At 33.7% G+C, this 6,192-nt stretch overlaps 1 protein-coding gene across 3 annotated transcripts in view; it reads right to left on the reverse strand.

The window, feature by feature from the left end:
• The window catches only part of LOC129251498 (plexin-A2), a 119,548-nt gene extending 117,457 nt beyond the window's left edge, over positions 1-2,091 (reverse strand). The window contains exon 1 of one of the 3 annotated variants that reach the window (XM_054890830.1): positions 1,789-2,091. The gene's annotated coding sequence lies outside the window, so the exon portion shown is untranslated. Of the gene's footprint in view, positions 1-1,457 lie in introns of all 3 variants that reach the window. The other 2 variants (XM_054890828.1, XM_054890833.1) reach the window with 2 other exon arrangements.
• Positions 2,092-6,192: the final 4,101 nt, after the last annotated feature.

The following is a 6,192-nucleotide window of genomic DNA, read 5'->3' on the forward strand; positions in this document are numbered from 1 at the left end:
CCAACTCCGGCTAAGCAATCCACAGTATTTTTGCGTAGAACTCTTTTCGCGTGGGCGGCCTTCGGCCGCACTTCAAAAAAATAACCCTCATCAGTCCAACTCCGGCTATGCAATGCACAGTATTTTTGCGTAAAACTCCTTTCCGTGTTAAAACCATTGAACCCAAAATTAAAACGTCATATGCGTGTATGTAGTAAGCAGGCACAATAACCCCCATTCCCATCATTAACACTAAACTCAAGTACTTAATTTTTGTTTTCATTTGCAGGCATCCGGCAACACCATACTGTTGTAATTCCAATCTTCTTCTTGTTCGTGCTTAAAATTGGAATGTGATTGCATAGGCAAATGAATTTGCATTTAATTTTAATAGATATAATTAGAATATTAGCATAAAAATCGGTACAAACACGCGTGTGAGTGTATATTTGGTGATTTATAGTGAAATGTTAAAAAATATAGAGTGTAATGTGGCAAATTATACTGATGTTCCCAAGGGCATTTTGAATGTAAATAATTAAAAAATTATTATTTCCCGATTAATTTAAAGTTATAAAGAGTGTTCATTAACACCTCACTAACATCTCCACCAAATTTCATTAAAAAAAAACATTATAGTTTGCCAGAAATTCCAAGATCGGCATTGTTCTAAATTCCAGCCCAAAAAACTTCATTTCAACGAAGCAGAAAAAGTACCGAACATATCTGAAATCAACAGAAAAAACGCATGTATGTTGCAAACGAAAATGTTAACAAGCCTAAAGAATTTTCGGAAAGTCATCTATTTTCGGATGAAAGCAAATATTGCATATTTGGCATTAAAGGAAAAAAAACTTGTATGGCGTAAGCGCGGCACTGCGCTCAAAAAAGAAAAGCTTGTACCAACTGTGAACCATGGCGGGAGAGGTGTGATGGTCTGGGGATATATGGCGGAGCAAGGAGTTGGCAAACTTGTTTATAGAGTTAACAATTTCACATAAATTTTCTTATTTAATTTTTTTTTAAAGACTAGCATGATGCAAAACGTTCAACAGTTGGATCTTGGTGATGATTTCTGGTTTCACAATGATAATGACCCAAAGCATTCGGTATATAATGTTAAGGTCTGGTGGCTGTATAACATAAATTACAAATTTAATTTTTAAAGATATACTTAGAAAAATATGTATATACGTTTAAAATGTATTAGTTTTTTTACTCTCATTTCTTTGTGTACGGATACTTTTTCTGGCAAGTGTATATTGGCACACACTCCCAATCCCACGAAAGGGGCGAAAAAGCTCATGAATATTTCAATACGCGCAGATGCCGCCCCGGCAAAGTGAATATTTTGACGTCAATTGTACCATTTACTTTGAAAAAGCAACAGACTATAGCATTTGATAATGTAGTTGCACAATTTCAGGCAATGCCTTTCAAACAGAAAATTAAACCGTAGTTGTTTCACATTTACTTACGAATTTTAAAGCGATACGTCCTAGCTAATTAATGCATTATTTTTCAATGTTTATATCAATTGTTCTCTCGATTCGGTCCGCTTGGATTCGCACAACTGTTGGTACATTTCCTACTTTATACACATTATTTATTTAATTTTATTATTTGTATTGCGGCTCTGCGGTTCCAGAAAGAGCTTATAGAGTAGAGAGCACAATATTCACCGATAAAAAGAAAATCACATCAATGGAGTCGAAATGAAAAACACTTTTCTTTTTTTCTGTCACAATCGTTAACTATTGTTTTATAGAACTCAGTGCAATCTTATAAATTCAATCCATGTCAGCTCACCCCTTGCAGATAAGACAATGTGAATAATCCAAATTTCAATAATTGTTTGGGTTGACCACCATGATTCACTTGCTCAAACACGACTAGTTTATACACTTCTCATGAATTCAAACTTCATTTGCAACTCAATTTTTCTGTATTCTGTACTTAAATGGAAGTAATGCGGAACACCTCCATTTAATCGTATTACAGCTAAATAAATTCAATTGTCCTATTGAACCAAAATTTTATAGCAACAGATATATGCACACCGTATCATATAACTCCCGCTTGCTGTTCACTAGTTTGTTTGAAGTTCTTTTCCACATTGTCATATCCACACACATACACCATCGTAGTTGCCATACTCATATTTTCACTTCTAAATTTTGTGTGTATGTGGCGCAACTTCAAACAGAAAGAATTGCTTTAGATAATTGTTTCGGGAAATATTTAGTATAATGTCTATTCCTTTAAAAAAAAAGGTTAAAAGGGGACGATATAGGGGTGTATACCAATCTTAAAACTGAAAACGGCTAGAATTTAGTATAATGCCGATCGCTTTGGAAAAAACGGTAAAAAGGGGGTGATAGAGGGGTGTATCCCCATCTTAAAACTGAAAACAGAACCTGCCGGAGGCTTATAGTTTTTAAGTAATTTAATGTCAAAGTTCTATAATTTAGCGAAAAGTTGGTGTTGCCATACACCTGAAATGAAAACGAAGTTCGCACGCAGGGATGTTCAGTGGAAGGTTCATTGTAAAACTGCAGTATTTTTTGCCTTAATTTAAAGTTGAGAAATGAATTTGAAAATAAAAACATATAACTCATTTAAACTTAAAAACAATGATATTAAACGTATCACAAAAAATAATAAAGTAATTAAAATTAAATTAAATTAATTAACACAGTATTTTTGCGTGGAACTCTTTATCGCGTAGGCGGCCTTCGGCCGCGCTTCATAAAAATAACCCTCATCAGTCCTACTCCGGCTACGCAATCCACAGTATTTTTGCGTAGAACTCCTTTTCGCGTGGGCGGCCTTCGGCCGCGCTTCAAAAAAATAACCCTCATCAGTCCAACTCCGGCTACGCAATCCACAGTATTTTTGCGTAGAACTCCTTTTCGCGTGGGCGGCCTTCGGCCGCGCTTCAAAAAAATAACCCTCATCAGTCCAACTCCGGCTACGCAATCCACAGTATTTTTGCGTAGAACTCCTTTTCGCGTGGGCGGCCTTCGGCCGCACTTCAAAAAAATAACCCTCATCAGTCCAACTCCGGCTACGCAATGCACAGTATTTTTGCGTAAAACTCCTTTCCGTGTTAAAACCATTGAACCCAAAATTAAAACGTCATATGCGTGTATGTAGTAAGCAGGCACAATAACCCCCATTCCCATCATTAACACTAAACACAAGTACTTAATTTTTGTTTTCATTTGCAGGCATCCGGCAACACCATACTGTTGTAATTCCAATCTTCTTCTTGTTCGCGCTTAAAATTGGAATGTGATTGCATAGGCAAATGAATTTGCATTTAATTTTAATAGATATAATTAGAATATTAGCATAAAAATCGGTACAAACACGCGTGTGAGTGTATATTTGGTGATTTATAGTGAAATGTTAAAAAATATAGAGTGTAATGTGGCAAATTATACTGATGTTCCCAAGGGCATTTTGAATGTAAATAATTAAAAAATTATTATTTTCCGATTAATTTAAAGTTATAAAGAGTGTTCCTTAACACCTCACTAACATCTCCACCAAGTTTCATTTAAAAAAACATTATAGTTTGCCAGAAATTCCAAGATCGGCATTGTTCTAAATTCCAGCCCTGAAAACTGCATCCTCCGGAGCCTTATAGTTTTTAAGTTATTTAATGTTAAATTTCTGTAATTTAGTGAAAAGTTGGTGTTGCCATACACCTGAAATAAAAACTAAGTTCGTATGCAGAGATGTTCAGTGGAGGGTTGCTTGTAAAATTGCAGTATTTTTTGCTGTAATTTAAAATTGAGAAATATTTTTGAAAATAAAAACATACAACTCATCGAAACTTAAAAACAATGATAATAAGCGTATCACAAAAAATAAGAAAGTAATTAAAAAACAAAAATTACGGTTTATTAGTATATTGTATTGCTTCGATCAGTTTTACAAACGGGTCCTAATGCCTATTATAAACAGATTTTCTCCACAAACATTCTATTATCACGTCAGCAAAACAAATAGGGTGGTTGTAGTTGTCATTTTAATAAAAACTCGTTTACTTTCAAAAAAAATAGCCCTCATCAGTCTAACTCCGGCTACGCAATCCACAGTATTTTTGCGTAGAACTCCTTTCCGTGTTAAAACCATTGAACCCAAAATTAAAACGTCATATACGTCTATGTAATAAGGAGGCACAATAACCGCCATCCCCATTATTAATACTAAACTGAAATACTCTATTTTTGTTTTCATTTGCAGACATCCGGCAACACTATACTGTTGTCATTCGAATCTTTTTAAAATTGTAAGGTGATTGTATGGAGAAATGCATTTGCATTTAGTTTTAATGAAAATAATTCGAATATAAGGATAAAAATAAGTAAAAAGTACGCGTGTGAAAGTATATGTAAAAAATTATATAGTGTAATGTGCCAGATTATAGTGAAGTTCCCGAGGGCATTTTGAAGGCAAAAAATTACGAAATTATTTCCCGAATAATTTTGAGTTATAAAGAGTTTTCTTTACACCTCTCCACCAAGTTTCATTAATAAAGACATTATAGTTTGCCAAAAATTGCCCAATAGACATTAGCCAGCCATTTTTTCCTTTATTTATTAGCTTATAATTGATAAATATATATGTATATATTTCACAGCAAAACATGCTTCTTCAACACTTCAACTTAATTTTAACATCACATCAAAAAATGTTAACTTTGCAGTTTTCATAGTCTGGGACCATTACGTATCATTTCTATTCAAGGCGAAGTGAATACAGAAGGTGGCGTCTTCTACCTCAAAGACGATAGAATATCAAGGCGAATTGGGTACTGATTATGACGTCTTGACACAACATTTACGTTTAGCGAATTTCACAAATCTGACGTAACTCCCCTTTCCAATACAAAACAAACAAAAGATAGAAACACTATACGTTTGTTAAAATTCAGTGAATGGCTTGGTAGTATGTTGATCTACAAGATTTTAACAAAACAACCTAATCCAAACTAGGCGCCGGGTGTTATAATAGGGCCAGCTTAACTTCAGACCGGAAGAAAAAATCTAGGTTACCCATACAAAACTTCTCTGCCAAAATCCGACACTTCAAATAATCTCAGATTATAAATATACCTCTTGCTGGACAACCCTGTGTTATCGATAATTATTATAACAATTGTAAAGCTAGATATACACGAGGCAACCGTTGAAGCAACGTGTTGCCTTTGTTTAAGAAACACGTTGCGACCGTTGCTTCAATCTCAGTATTGTGTATAACTGTGGTGCAGGAAAGGTACAAGCGGAAGATACGTAAAATTAAATTTTTTAAATGATCGACGAAATACGTAAAATTACTTCTCTTATTATAATTGACGAACTTTTGTACGAAAATGAGGAAGAAGAGATGCAACAAAAGAAGAGAAAGAAAATTTTGTCCAAAAATTGGCTTTTAAAAAAAATCGAATTTTCGAACGAGAGGCTGCTGAAAGAACTGAAGGAAAATGATTTTTTTTTTTACCGTATTCACTGTAGCATTTTTATCAATTTTATTGTATTCATTTTTTAATTGCTCGTATGCTTTTTTTCTAAAATTTTTATTTTTAAATTTTTTACTACTTATATCCCACAGCTCTCTCAAATTTTTATATTCGTTAATAAAATTAACATAATTTCCATTATTTTCAATTGGCATTTTTTCTTTTTTCACTTTATTTTACTCCGCACGAACCTTCTTCGCTTGTTTTGAACGAACTGAACGAGTAAAAGCAGTAAACAATAATACGCACGATGCAACGGTTGCAGCAACCTATCCCAAAAATGAAATTTATTTGATAATTCAGGCAACGGTTGCAGCAACATGAAAATCAATTCGCAACACAGCTACACACGAGGCAACGGTTGCTTTAACATGGCCGTGTTGCTGCAACGGTTGCCTGGTGTGTATTAAGCTTAAGGAGAAGAGTAAAAGTACAAACTAAATAAAATGGACGCCGGCGAAGAAAAAGGGAGAGTTTAGAATAACTAAACATTAAGTATTCGATTAAAATAAATCTTTTATTCTTATACAAACATCTGTAGAACTTACGAAATATGTTTTTATTATAAACACTTTAAGGTTTATCAACTCTTGTTATTTGTAATAATTTTCTTATTGAAAATAAATATGTATATTAAAGAAAATATTTTGGAAAATAAATATAGAAAAATTGTAATTTTGAAG

The sequence above is a fragment of the Anastrepha obliqua genome, unplaced genomic scaffold (genome assembly GCF_027943255.1).
Source record: "Anastrepha obliqua isolate idAnaObli1 unplaced genomic scaffold, idAnaObli1_1.0 ptg000023l, whole genome shotgun sequence".
NCBI lineage: Eukaryota > Metazoa > Arthropoda > Insecta > Diptera > Tephritidae > Anastrepha > Anastrepha obliqua.